Source organism: Oncorhynchus tshawytscha, unplaced genomic scaffold (genome assembly GCF_018296145.1).
Source record: "Oncorhynchus tshawytscha isolate Ot180627B unplaced genomic scaffold, Otsh_v2.0 Un_contig_3643_pilon_pilon, whole genome shotgun sequence".
NCBI classification, from domain to species: domain Eukaryota; kingdom Metazoa; phylum Chordata; class Actinopteri; order Salmoniformes; family Salmonidae; genus Oncorhynchus; species Oncorhynchus tshawytscha.
The window spans coordinates 99,698-114,887 of NW_024609159.1; the positions used below are offsets into that span (position 1 = coordinate 99,698).

General features: G+C 47.8%; 1 pseudogene; it reads right to left on the minus strand.

Moving 5' to 3' along the window:
• Window positions 1–209: 209 nt before the first annotated feature.
• LOC112266283 lies at window positions 210–14,484 on the minus strand (annotated as a pseudogene).
• Between the last annotated feature and the right edge of the window lie 706 nt (window positions 14,485–15,190).

A 15,190-nucleotide genomic window follows, 5' to 3' on the forward strand; every position in this document is an offset into this window, starting at 1 on the left:
ATTCCCACGGGGGACCAGTTGGGGGGGGGGCAGTATGAAAATGGGTTGTGGGTTGGATTCCCACGGGGGACCAGTTGGGGAGGGAACAGTATGAAAATGGGTTGTGGGTTGGATTCCCACGGGGGACCAGTTGGGGGAAACAGTATGAAAATGGGTTGTGGGTTGGATTCCCACGGGGACCAGTTGGGGAGAAACAGTATGAAAATGGGTTGTGGGTTGGATTCCCACGGGAGACCAGTTGGGGAGAAACATTATGAAAATGGGTTGTGGGTTGGATTCCCACGGGGGACCAGTTGGGGAGAAACAGTATGAAAATGGGTTGGATTCCCACGGGGGACCAGTTGGGAAGAAACAGTATGAAAATGGGTTGTGGGTTGGATTCCCACGGGGGACCAGTTGGGGAGAAACAGTATGAAAATGGGTTGTGGGTTGGATTCCCACGGGGACCAGTTGGGGAGAAACAGTATGTCCTCACTATCTGTAAGTCGCTCTGGATAAGAGCATCTGCTAAATGACTCACATGTCATGAGAAAGCAGCAACAACAGTTTGTCCACCAATCAAGTTCATACGACCTCATTCTTTATATATTGTCGTTAATATCACAGTGTGTTTGTGTATGGCTGTGAGCTGTAGGTGTAATTAACGTGTTCCATGTGTGTGTGTACACGAGGTGTTTGTGCGCACATGACCCAGCCGTCACGGGGACACGGTCACAGGTCACTGCACTCAGAGAAGGACCTCTCCCTCTTCTCCCTGGCCGTGACGAAGTTGAGCAGGTCGATGGCCGTCACCACACCAAACACCATCTGCTTCAGGCTGGGGGAGCCGTCCGTCAAGTCTGAGAGTAGGAGAGGGAAGGATAGAGAGGGTGGCATTAGCTCCCTCTTACAGCCATCATTGGACGAGGGGAGGGTGGGGTTATGGTTGGTTGCAGGCCCAAATCAATGTTGGGACCAAACAACGGAGGACTTTGAGACTGGCACATACAGTGCATTTGTAAAGTACTCAGACCCCTTGACTTTTCCCACATTTTGTTACGTTACAGCCTTACTCTAAAATGTATTAAATAGTTTTATCCCGCCTCCTCAATCTACACACAATACCCCCTAATGACATCACAATACCCCATAATGACATCACAATGCCCCCTAATGACAAAGCAAAAACAGTGTTTTTAGAAATGTTTGCTAAGAAAGTTTATTCTTTTAAATCACATTTGCATAAATATTCAGACCCTTTACTCAGTACTTTGTTGAAGCACCTTTAGCAGTGATTACAGCCTTGAGTCTTCTTGGGTATGAGGCTACAAGCTTGGCACACCTGTATTTGGGGTGTTTCTCCCATTCTTCTCTACAGATCCTCTCAAGCTCTGTCAGGGTGGATGGGGAGCATCGCTGCACAGCTATTTTCAGGTTTCTCCAGAGATGTTCAATCGGGTTCAAGTCCGGGCTCTGGCTGGGCCACTTGAGGACATTCAGAAACTTGTCCCGAAGCCACTCCTGCGTTGTCTTGGCTATGTGCTTAGGGTCGTTGTCCTGTTGGAAGGTGAACCTTCGCCCCAGTCCGAGGTCCTGAATGCTCTGGAGCAGGTTTTCATCAAGGATCTTTCCCTCGTTCCCAGTCCCTGCGCTGAAAAACATCCCCACAGCATGATGCTGCCACCACCATGCTTCACCTTAGGGATGCTGCCACCACCATGCTTCACCTTAGGGATGGTGCCAGGTTTCCTCCAAACGTGACACTTGGCATTCAGGCCAAAGAGTTCAACCTTGGTTTCATCAGATCAGAGAATCTTGTTTAGATGCCTTTTGGCAAACTCCAAGCGGGCTGTCACGTGCCTTTTACTGAAGAGTGGCTTCCGTCTGGCCACTCTACCATAAAGGCCTGATTGATGGAGTGCTGCAGAGATGGTTGTCCTTCTTGAAGGTTCTCCCATTTCCACAGAGGAACTCTGGAGCTCTGTCAGAGTGACCATCGGGTTCTTGGTTATCTCCCTGGCAAGGCTCAGTTTAGCCGTGCGGCCAGCTCTAGTTAGAGTCTTGGTGGTTCCAAACTTCTTCCATTTAAGAATGATGCAGACATTTTTTGGTCGCCTTACCCAGACCTGTGCCTTGACACAATCCTGTCTGAGTTCTACAGACAAGTCCTTCGACCTTATGGCTTGGTTTTTGCTCTGACGTGCACTGTCAAGTCTGGGACCTTACGTAGAGACAGGTGTGTGTCATTCCAAATCATGTGGACTCCAATCAAGTTGTAGAACATCTCAAGGATGATTCAATGGAAACAGCAAGGACCTGAGCTCAATTTCGAGTCTCATAGCAAAAATTCTGAATACTTATGTAAATAAGGTTTTTTGTTTGTTATAAATGTGCTAAAATTTCTTGAAACCAGTTTTCAGTTTGTCATTATGAGATAGAGTGTAGATTGACCAGACTTTTTATTTATTTAATCCATTTTAGAATAAGGTTGTAACGTAACAAAATGTGGAAAAAGTCAAGAGGTCTGAACACTTTCCAAATGCGCTGTATATCAGTCACATGCACACAGCAGACATTAAACCAGACTGGTTTAAATGGGTTCAGACCAGCCACCTTACCACCTTGTTACTGCCCTCAGAAAAGGTCAACGAACCTTCACTCCTCTTATCGCAACATGTTCACCATTATAGCAGGCAGAAAGACTTACATTGGATCTGTTCGTGTACCACCAGGGCAAAGTGGTCCGTCTCCAGGATACGAGAGAGCTTCCCCAGGTTATCAGTCAGACGGATCTGAGAATAGGATGAGACGTGAGGTTATCAGTCAGACGGATCTGAGAATAGGATGAGACGTGAGGTTATCAGTCAGACGGATCTGAGAATAGGATGAGACGTGAGGTTATCAGTCAGACGGATCTGAGAATAGGATGAGACGTGAGGTTATCAGTCAGACGGATCTGAGAATAGGATGAGACGTGAGGTTATCAGTCAGACGGATCTGAGAATAGGATGAGACGAGAGGTTATCAGTCAGACGGATCTGAGAATAGGATGAGACGTGAGGTTATCAGTCAGACGGATCTGAGAATAGGATGAGACGTGAGGTTATCAGTCAGACGGATCTGAGAATAGGATGAGACGTCAGGTTATCAGTCAGACGGATCTGAGAATAGGATGAGACGTGAGGTTATCAGTCAGACGGATCTGAGAATAGGATGAGACGTGAGGTTATCAGTCAGACGGATCTGAGAATAGGATGAGACGAGAGGTTATCAGTCAGACGGATCTGAGAATAGGATGAGACGAGAGGTTATCAGTCAGACGGATCTGAGAATAGGATGAGACGAGAGGTTATCAGTCAGACGGATCTGAGAATAGGATGAGACGAGAGGTTATCAGTCAGACGGATCTGAGAATAGGATGAGACGAGAGGTTATCAGTCAGACGGATCTGAGAATAGGATGAGACGTGAGGTTATCAGTCAGACGGATCTGAGAATAGGATGAGACGAGAGGTTATCAGTCAGACGGATCTGAGAATAGGATGAGACGTGAGGTTATCAGTCAGACGGATCTGAGAATAGGATGAGACGTGAGGTTATCAGTCAGACGGATCTGAGAATAGGATGAGACGAGAGGTTATCAGTCAGACGGATCTGAGAATAGGATGAGACGTGAGGTTATCAGTCAGACGGATCTGAGAATAGGATGAGACGTGAGGTTATCAGTCAGACGGATCTGAGAATAGGATGAGACGAGAGGTTATCAGTCAGACGGATCTGAGAATAGGATGAGACGTGAGGTTATCAGTCAGACGTAAAATAAGACAGGACCGTTTCATCATATAAACAAACATGGGTGATTTCAGTGTGTGTGAGACCTATTTGCACTACTTACAGAAAAAGTGTGTGCCTGCAAACACGTGTGTGAGTGTGTGTGTGTGAGACTGACCTGTTTGAACTGGGTGTAGATCACCTTGTTGACTGGGTCTGAGGGTTTGATCTTCCCAGCCAGCACAGAGGCCAGCATGTTCCCCAAAGTAACCATTCCTAGGACCAGCCTACACACACACAGTTATTTTAGCAGCAGAACAACACTACCCATGGATAATGTCACCAGAACAGTTGAATGACTTGAAACAGATGGTCAGTGTCCACAGGTGAAACATGGGTCTACAACATTTACAAATCAACAATGAATTCAATGAATTGAATTCCAGGGTTATTTCAATGGAAGATATCTTCAGATTCTCTACAATCATTTAATTTCTTCACCATGAACTAGTAAGTGACACAAAGATAATGGATATGTCCAAAATGGCACCCTATTCCCTACATGGTCAACATTAGTGCCCTATGAAGGGAATAGGGTGCCATTTGGGAAACAGCCTCTGGTTAATGAAAGAGGCAGGAGATGAGACAGTAGAGGAGGACACCCACCCAGCCTCGTCCACTACAGGGGCCTGGTCAAAGCCGTTCTCCTTCAGGATCTTGATGGTCTTCTGACAGCTGACCGTGGGCAGGACGGTCAGAGGGGCAGAGAGGTTCAACCCCTGCAGCTTCAGGTTCCACCACCTGGGGAGGAAGAGAGAGAGAGAGAAATAGACGACCAATTAAATAAATAAAAACTTAATACAACCTTTAAAAGGCATAATATACAGACATCACCCCACAATTGCCTGGTTGCTAAAACTCTACAATTTACACCTGTTATCAGTTTGTGACAAAACAAGCAATGTGCAAAATCATTCCACCATCTAAACCGCTGTGAAACCTATTTTCAATAAACAAAATATACAGTATTTAACTGTTTAAACCTGGTGTACCAAACCGAAAGTAAAAAGACGCAAATCTACACTTAAGGACAGGAAGCACAGAAATAGCACATAGAACGGATCTACTGCTTCTTAGACTTGCTTCCAATTAGAATGACAGATCTATAACTCACATTTCTATGTGAGTTTGGTCAGGTCGCCCATAGAGCTACATATTGCACCTTTAAGAGAAAACTACAAACAAATAGACAATGAAGCACTAGATGAAGACATGCTCAGACACAGACCTACCCGGGTTTATTCAGAGACACAGACCCACTTGGGCTTATTCAGAGACACAGACCCACCAGGGTTTATTCAGAGACACAGACCCACCCGGGTTTATTCAGAGACACAGACCCACCCGGGTTTATTCAGAGACACAGACCCACCCGGGTTTATTCAGAGACACAGACCCACTTGGGCTTATTCAGAGACACAGACCCACCAGGGTTTATTCAGAGACACAGACCCACCAGGGTTTATTCAGAGACACAGACCCACCCGGGTTTATTCAGAGACACAGACCCACCCGGGTTTATTCAGAGACACAGAACCCAGACCCACCCGGGTTTGTTCAGAGACACAGACCCACCCGGGTTTGTTCAGAGACACAGACCCACCCGGGTTTGTTCAGAGACACAGACCCACCCGGGTTTGTTCAGAGACACAGACCCACCAGGGTTTATTCAGAGACACAGACCCACCAGGGTTTGCTCAGAGACACAGACCCACCCGGATTTATTCAGAGACACAGACCCAGCAGGGTTTATTCAGAGACACAGACCCAGCAGGGTTTATTCAGAGACACAGACCCAGCAGGGTTTATTCAGAGAGACAGACCCAGCGGGGTTTGTTCAGACCTACCAGGGCTTGTTTACCATGATGTCTGACTCCTTCAGGAAGCCTTTCTGGAACATCCACTTGTCACTCAGGAACTTGGTCCTGAAAAAAAAGAGAAATAAAATCAAATCAAATTTTATGTCACATACACATGGTTAGCAGATGTTAATGCGAGTGTAGCGAAATGCTTGTGCTTCTAGTTCCGACAATGCAGTAATAACCAACAAGTAATCTAACTAACAATTCCAAAACTACTGTCTTATACACAGTGTAAGGGGATAAAGAATATGTACATAAGGATATATGAATGAGTGATGGTACAGAGCAGCATAGGCAAGATACAGTAGATGGTATCGAGTACAGTATATACATATGAGGTGAGTATGTAAACAAAGTGGCATAGTTAAAGTGGCTAGTGATACATGTATTACATAAGGATGCAGTCGATGATATAGAGTACAGTATATACGTATGCATATGAGATGAATAATGTAGGGTAAGTAACATTATATAAGGTAGCATTGTTTAAAGTGGCTAGTGATATATTTACATCATTTCCCATCAATTCCCATTATTAAAGTGGCTGGAGTTGAGTCAGTGTCAGTGTCAGTGTGTTGGCAGCAGCCACTCAATGTTAGTGGTGGCTGTTTAACAGTCTGATGGCCTTGAGATAGAAGCTGTTTTTCAGTCTCTCGGTCCCAGCTTTGATGCACCTGTACTGACCTCGCCTTCTGGATGATAGCGGGGTGAACAGGCAGTGGCTCGGGTGGTTGATGTCCTTGATGATCTTTGTGGCCTTCCTGTAACATCGGGTGGTGTAGGTGTCCTGGAGGGCAGGTAGTTTGCCCCCGGTGATGCGTTGTGCAGACCTCACTACCCTCTGGAGAGCCTTACGGTTGAGGGCGGAGCAGTTGCCGTACCAGGCGGTGATACAGCCCGCCAGGATGCTCTCGATTGTGCATCTGTAGAAGTTTGTGAGTGCTTTTGGTGACAAGCCAAATTTCTTCAGCCTCCTGAGGTTGAAGAGGCGCTGCTGCGCCTTCTTCACGATGCTGTCTGTGTGAGTGGACCAATTCAGTTTGTCTGTGATGTGTATGCCGAGGAACTTAAAACTTGCTACCCTCTCCACTACTGTTCCATTGATGTGGATAGGGGGGTGTTCCTTCTGCTGTTTCCTGAAGTCCACAATCATCTCCTTAGTTTTGTTGACGTTGAGCGTGAGGTTATTTTCCTGACACCACACTCCGAGGGCCCTCACCTCCTCCCTGTAGGCCGTCTCGTCGTTGTTGGTAATCAAGCCTACCACTGTTGTGTCGTCCGCAAACTTGATTATTGAGTTGGAGGCGTGCGTGGCCACGCAGTCGTGGGTGAACAGGGAGTACAGGAGAGGGCTCAGAACGCACCCTTGTGGGGCCCCAGTGTTGAGGATCAGCGGGGAGGAGATGTTGTTGCCTACCCTCACCACCTGGGGGCGGCCCGTCAGGAAGTCCAGTACCCAGTTGCACAGGGCGGGGTCGAGACCCAGGGTCTCGAGCTTGATGACGAGCTTGGAGGGTACTATGGTGTTGAATGCCGAGCTGTAGTCGATGAACAGCATTCTCACATAGGTATTCCTCTTGTCCAGATGGGTTAGGGCAGTGTGCAGTGTGGTTGAGATTGCATCGTCTGTGGACCTATTTGGGCGGTAAGCAAATTGGAGTGGGTCTAGGGTGTCAGGTAGGGTGGAGGTGATATGATCCTTGACTAGTCTCTCAAAGCACTTCATGATGACGGATGTGAGTGCTACGGGGCGGTCGTCGTTTAGCTCAGTTACCTTAGCTTTCTTGGGAACAGGAACAATGGTGGCCCTCTTGAAGCATGTGGGAACAGCAGACTGGTATAGGGATTGATTGAATATGTCCGTAAACACACCGGCCAGCTGGTCTTGCCTGGGAGCAAGACATCCTGGTCCGTGACTGGGCTGGATTTCTTCCTGTAGTCCGTGATTGACTGTAGACCCTGCCACATGCCTCTTGTGTCTGAGCCGTTGAATTGAGATTCTACTTTGTCTCTGTACTGACGCTTAGCTTGTTTAATAGCCTTGCGGAGGGAATAGCTGCACTGTTTGTATTCGGTCATGTTACCAGACACCTTGCCCTGATTAAAAGCAGTGGTTCGCGCTTTCAGTTTCACACGAATGCTGCCATCAATCCACGGTTTCTGGTTAGGGAATGTTTTAATCGTTGCTATGGGAACGACATCTTCAACGCACGTTCTAATGAACTCGCACACCGAATCAGCGTATTCGTCAATGTTGTTGTCTGACGCAATACAAAACATCTCCCAGTCCACGTGATGGAAGCAGTCTTGGAGTGTGGAGTCAGCTTGGTCGGACCAGCGTTGGACAGACCTCAGCGTGGGAGCCTCTTGTTTTAGTTTCTGTCTGTAGGCAGGGTTCAACAAAATGGAGTCGTGGTCAGCTTTTCCGAAAGGGGGGCGGCAGGGCCTTATATGCGTCGCGGAAGTTAGAGTAACAATGATCCAGGGTCTTTCCACCCCTGGTTGCGCAATCGATATGCTGATAAAATTTAGGGAGTCTTGTTTTCAGATTAGCCTTGTTAAAATCCCCAGCTACAATGAATGCAGCCTCCGGATAAATCGTTTCCAGTTTGCAGAGAGTTAAATAAAGTTCGTTCAGAGCCATCGATGTGTCTGCTTGGGGGGGGATATATACGGCTGTGATTATAATCGAAGAGAATTCTCTTGGTAGATAATGCGGTCTACATTGGATTGTGAGGAATTCTAAATCAGGTGAACAGAAGGATTTGAGTTCCTGTATGTTTCTTTCATCACGCCATGTCACGTTAGTCATAAGGCATACGCCCCCGCCCCTCTTCTTACCAGAAAGATGTTTGTCTCTGTCAGCGCGATGCGTGGAGAAACCCGTTGGCTGCACCACCTCGGATAGCGTCGTTCCAGTGAGCCATGTTTCCGTGAAGCATAGAACGTTACAGTCTCTGATGTCCCTCTGGAATGCTACCCTTGCTCGGATTTCATCAACCTTGTTGTCAAGAGACTGGACATTGGCAAGAATGCTAGGGAGTGGTGCACGATGTGCCCGTCTCCGGAGTCTGACCAGAAGACCGCCTCGTTTCCCTCTTTTTCGGAGTCGTTTTTTTGGGTCGCTGCATGGAATCCACTCCGTTGTCCTGTTTGTAAGGCAGAACACAGGATCCGCGTCGCGAAAAACATATTCTTGGTCGTACTGATGGTGAGTTGACGCTGATCTTATATTCAGTAGTTCTTCTCGACTGTATGTAATGAAACCTAAGATGACCTGGGGTACCAATGTAAGAAATAACACGTAAAAAAACAAAAAACTGCATAGTTTCCTAGGAACGCGAAGCGAGGCGGCCATCTCTGTCGGCGCCGGAAGTATTTGCATGCGCCGGAAGTCGTTGTTAGTTACTTCATCCACTAGGAACAGCTGTTAAAGGTTCAGATTAAAGAGAAGGGTTGTTAGTTACTTCATCCACTAGGGACAGCTGTTAAAGGTTCAGATTAAAGAGAAGGGTTGTTAGTTACTTCATCCACTAGGAACAGCTGTAAATGGTTCAGATTAAAGAGAGGATCATGAATCAGTGATTCCCACGAGGCAACAGCTGCAATATTCAGACATGGCCACAAGGGGCCAGGCTAAGCTAAACGCTGACAGATCATTAGATTCACTATAGGACTACAGTATATTATAGTCATAATATAACAGTATATTCTAGACCCTGGTTCCTCACATGTAGTTGCGGATGGAGTCTGGCAGGATGACCACACACCGCTGGCCCTCCTTCAGGTCCTTGGCCACCCTCACCGCTGCTGCCATGGCCGTGCCCGAGCTGCCACCTGGCACAGGGGACAAGAGACAGGCACACTGGTTGGCATGACGACCCGTGGCCAGGTCAACCCACAAATCAGAACATGACATAGTGTGCGTTCCAGGTGGTCTTTATTGAAGTGGGAATGTGCAGATATCCCAGTCCCTGGAGAAGTACTGAATGTCTCAGGAACCACCTTCATTTGATGTGCAATACGGATGACCTGGAACACGGCCAGAGTCACCACTGGTGACAGTGAGATGAATGACAGAGAAACAGAACGGTGACAAACGTACCACAAAGCAAGCCCTCGTCTCTGACCAGCATACGGGACATGTTGAAGGACTCCTCATCGTTGGACTTGTACCAGCTATCCACCACCTACAGGTAGACACACCCTGGTGAGGTAGTGTGTGTGTGTGTTTATGTGTGTGTGTTTGTGTGTGTCCATCTGACTCACTGATCGGTCCAGTACAGTGGGGATGAAGTCGTATCCGATGCCCTCCACCTCGTACTGGGTCTTGTCTGTCTTGTTCAGCTCCTCTGGTTCAGCCAGGATGGAGCCTTCAGGGTCCACACCGATGATCTGACCACACACACAGACAGAACCATACCAGACCAGACAGAACCACACCGAATCACACAAGATCAGACAGAACCACACCAGACAGAACCACACCAGACCAGACAGAACCATACCGAATCACACCAGACCAGACCACACCAGACCAGACAGAACCACACCAAATCACACAAGATCAGACAGAACCACACCAGACCAGACAGAACCACACAAGATCAGACAGAACCACACCACACAGAACCACACCAGACCAGACAGAACCACACCAGACCAGACAGAACCACACCAGACAAGACCAGACAGAACCACACAGAACCACAACAGACAAGACCAGACAGAACCACACCAGACACAAGTTAACACCCAGTAAGGACGGCCATAGCCTGTGATCAGAACCAGAACCGTTTCTATTCCATCATGTTGAAGTAGTGAATGTGAAGATCCAAGTTGAGACTGATTCTATTTGTATGGATCTTTCCATACTTGAATAGCAATTTCAATTGAACTGTCCCCAACCCTAGTCAGAAGCCACCTGGGGATGGGAATTGATTCCAGGTGGACACCCAGAGTTCACTCACCTGGATGTTTGGGCACCTCTCCTTCAGTTTGCGGGCAATACCAGTGATGGTGCCGCCTGTGCCAGCGCCTGCCACCAGCATGTCCACTTTCCCTGCCAGGTCACAGACGTGGAGGGTGTCAGGTTAGCTCATACAGATCATGAACAGTGACTCTATCAGGGCTACAAGCCCACACAACTGCTCAGACAATGCTTTGCTGTTGACCAAAACCACGAGTTGAACCTTATTCAGACACACTTGTATAACAGCGATTCTCAGCTAGTGGATGACGACGAGGTTTTGAATGGGTAGCAGGTGTCTGAGTAATAAAATAAAAAGAAGTGTTTTGTTATATATTTATTATTACTTATTCTGTGAAAGAAATCCTCCAGTCTGAACCTAAACCAGGTAGAAAGCGTATAGAAAATGAATTTACATTTCTAAATAACTTAATCTCTGAACAAATTTTCTTCAATCACAGTATTTTAAGAGAAAGAGAGAATGCCAGCAAGACAAGAGAGATGGAACAAGAGAACAAGAGAGGGAGGAATAGAGGGAGGGAGCCGAGAGGAAGTCTGTCTCACCATCACACTGCTCCAGTATCTCCTCCGCTGTGGTGTCATAGTGGGCCAGGGGTTACTAGGGTTACGGTACTGGTCCAGGATGTGAGAGTTGGGGATCTCGTTCTTCAGACGCCAAGCCACGCCCACGTGAGACTCTGGCGAATCGAAACGAGCGCTGGTGGGAGTACGGACGATCTCTGCGCCCAGGGCTCTCAAAACATCCACCTGGGTGCATGCAGACACACACACAGGCAGCGGTTTCATGACCACTTGTGCAGACTTCACAATCAAATAGGTTCTGTGAAAGTCCCAGAGGGGAGATTGATGAGGCAGACGTACAGCAGTCTTACCTTCTCCATGCTCATCTTCTCAGGCATGACAATGATACAGCGGTAACCCTTCACAGCTGCAGCCAGAGCCAGACCGATACCTGTCACACACACACACACACACACAGGGACACACACACACACACACACACAGGGACACACACACAGGGACACACACACTTCAGTGAATCTACCACTAGTGAGACACATTCCTATTCATTGAACTGAGACACACACAGTTACCTGTATTGCCTGAGGTGGGTTCTATGATGGTGTCTCCTGGTTTCAGATGTCCAGCCCTCTCTGCATCCTCCACCATACGCAGACTGATCCTATCCTTCACACTGCCGCCCGCGTTGAAGTACTCACACTTGGCCACTGCACAGAGACAAAACAGAACGGTACACACTGGATCACACACACAGATTCAAATGTTTTTAATTCTGAATTAAAAGACCACCTTATCTGAAAACATCTCATAATGTAACCAGACCTGGGTCAAACATGTTCATCTCATTTAGTTTAGAGTTTGCACTTTTGTAGCTATTCCATTGGTTCCATTGTACCATAAAATGTATGGAGCACAAGTGGGGTCATTTTCTGTGCAAAAGTCGAAGCCAACAATATAATTAAACTGTTACATTCGATACAATATAACTGTCAATAAGTCCCAAATGGGATCATGGAGTCAAGCATGAAGAAATCTACAAAAGAAGTCAGCTGAACACAGACGCCCCAAAGTAAATCCAATTCACACGACTTCTTAAGCCAACCAATGAAAAAGGTTTTTGACTGCCTGTGTTCTATGTCTGCCTCAACAGAAAGAGACGTGGAGGGAAGACAGCCTTGAATACTGTCTGAACGGTATTCTCAGGACTATGTCTGCCTCAACAGAAAGAGACGTGGAGGGAAGACAGCCTTGAATACTGTCTGAACGGTATTCTCAGGACTATGTCTGCCTCAACAGAAAGAGACGTGGAGGGAAGACAGCCTTGAATACTGTCTGAACGGTATTCTCAGGACTATGTCTGCCTCAACAGAAAGAGACGTGGAGGGAAGACAGCCTTGAATACTGTCTGAACAGTATTCTCAGGACTATGTCTGACTGGCAGATAATGCAAGGTTCTGGGATAGGTTTTATCATGGTGGCACGAATAAATTGGTAACTCTCCGTGAGAAAAGTGCACAAACAAGGCTGAAACATTGAGTGGGAAACATTTGCACCCATGTAGCAAGTTAAGGTTCAACCATTCATCTCAAAAGGGTTCTGAGAAAAGACTCCCTGATAAACTCACAGACTTCACACTTGAGGCCGAAGGTCTTGGGGATCTTGTTCATGCGCACCAGCGGGGTGTCACCGATCCTCCGGAGGATGTTGGTGAGGATTTTAGGAGCTTTGGTCCTGGAAGAGGGGAGTTTATTATGTCACTGACTAACTCGACGTTGATGAATACCACATTGACATGAATCTGACTAAAAGATGGATAATGGATTAAAGTGGAAATGAGTCGAGGAGGAGACGGATGGAAGGAATAACATAAAAGGTCACCAGTCTTACCGTTGAGGGTCACCAGTCTTACCGTTGAGGGTCACCAGTCTTACCGTTGAGGGTCACCAGTCACCAGGGTCTTACCGTTGAGGGTCACCAGTCTTACCGTTGAGGGTCACCAGTCTTACCGTTGAGGGTCACCAGTCTTACCGTTGAGGGTCACCAGTCTTACCGTTGAGGGTCACCAGTCTTACCGTTGAGGGTCACCAGTCTTACCGTTGAGGGTTACCAGTCTTACCGTTGAGGGTTACCAGTCTTACCGTTGAGGGTTACCAGTCTTACTGTTGAGGGTTACGGTTAAGGTGACCAGTGTTACTGTTGAGGGTGACCAGTGTTACTGTTGAGGGTGACCAGTGTTACTGTTGAGGGTCACCAGTCTTACCGTTGAGGGTTACCAGTCTTACCGTTGAGGGTCACCAGTCTTACCGTTGAGGGTCACCAGTCTTACCGTTGAGGGTCACCAGTCTTACCGTTGAGGGTTACCAGTCTTACTGTTGAGGGTTACCAGTCTTACTGTTGAGGGTTACGGTTAGGGTTACCAGTCTTACTGTTGAGGGTTACGGTTAGGGTGACCAGTGTTACCGTTGAGGGTTACCAGTCTTACAGTTGAGGGTTACCAGTCTTACCGTTGAGGGTCACCAGTCTCACGTTGAGGGTCACCAGTCTTACCGTTGAGGGTCACCAGTCTTACCGTTGAGGGTCACCAGTCTTACCGTTGAGGGTCACCAGTCTTACCGTTGAGGGTCACCAGTCTTACCGTTGAGGGTCACCAGTCTTACCGTTGAGGGTCACCAGTCTTACCGTTGAGGGTCACCAGTCTTACCGTTGAGGGTTACCAGTCTTACCGTTGAGGGTCACCAGTCTTACTGTTGAGGGGTTACGGTTGAGGGTCACCAGTCTTACCGTTGAGGGGTCACCAGGGTCACCAGTCTTACCGTTGAGGGTCACCAGTCTTACCGTTGAGGGTCACCAGTCTTACCGTTGAGGGTCACCAGTCTTACCGTTGAGGGTCACCAGTCTTACCGTTGAGGGTCACCAGTCTTACCGTTGAGGGTCACCAGTCTTACCGTTGAGGGTCACCAGTGTTACTGTTGAGGGTTACGGTTAGGGTCACCAGTCTTACTGTTGAGGATGGGTGTGGGGGGAGTCGGCGTGGTTGCCCCCCAGTCTCCAGGTGCACCGGCTGGGAAGGTCGGGACGGATCCACTTCCTCTCCCCCACCGCCTGGATGGTTCCAGTCACGTCCACCTCTAGCTTGTCTCTGATGCCCCCCTTGGTTGGGAGTTGTAACAGCCCTTCCTGGACCTTGGAGGATCCGTTGGCGTCCCCATTGCCGTTGGTGACGCGTAGCCTGGCAGCGTGCGGGCACACAGGGCCCAGGATGCTGCTGTCTTTAAGGGAGGGGACCGCAGGCATGTCTCACCTAGGAAGTTAAATGGCACATGGGCTAGTAAATGGCACGTAGCCTCTGTCCTGCTCGTAAGCACAGATCTAGGATCATATTCCCCTTACCCCAGTCCTAATTGTAACCGTTAGCTGGACAATAAGTGATCTGACCCTGTATCAGTGGTTTGGGGCTACTTAAGAGTCCAACGTCCAGACAACGTTTCAACACCACCTAGCGGTCTGAGGGAATGGAGGAGCTGCTGCTGTTGTCTGTCTCATACTATACACACTGCTGGACAGACTGACGACTTCAAACTAATTACAGTCAGGAAGACATTAAGAACATTCCTGACAAAAATGACACAAAAAAAAATCTAAAACGTTTGACCCCAAGAGGCCTAGTGAGGTGCATATTAAGCTGCACACCTGACACCACCATGCCATGCTGTACGTCCCTCTGAAGACTGGTACTGGGAGCCCCACAGTTCAGGTACAAATGACTCAGGCAGACGCACTACCTCAACACGTTTGATGTTTAAGTCAGTGAACATCCTCAGGTCAATGAAAAAAACAATCACTTAAAATATGAGAAAGGCCAAATGCCAGATTGGCTCCTATACCGGAGTTGCTAGGCGTGAGGCACTACAATTGAAAGAAATGACCCCTGTTCAGAAGGGCTAATCATTAATGGAGGTAATTGTGTGTGTCCAGCTAATTTGTATTGCCTAAAGACCCAGGGTTAT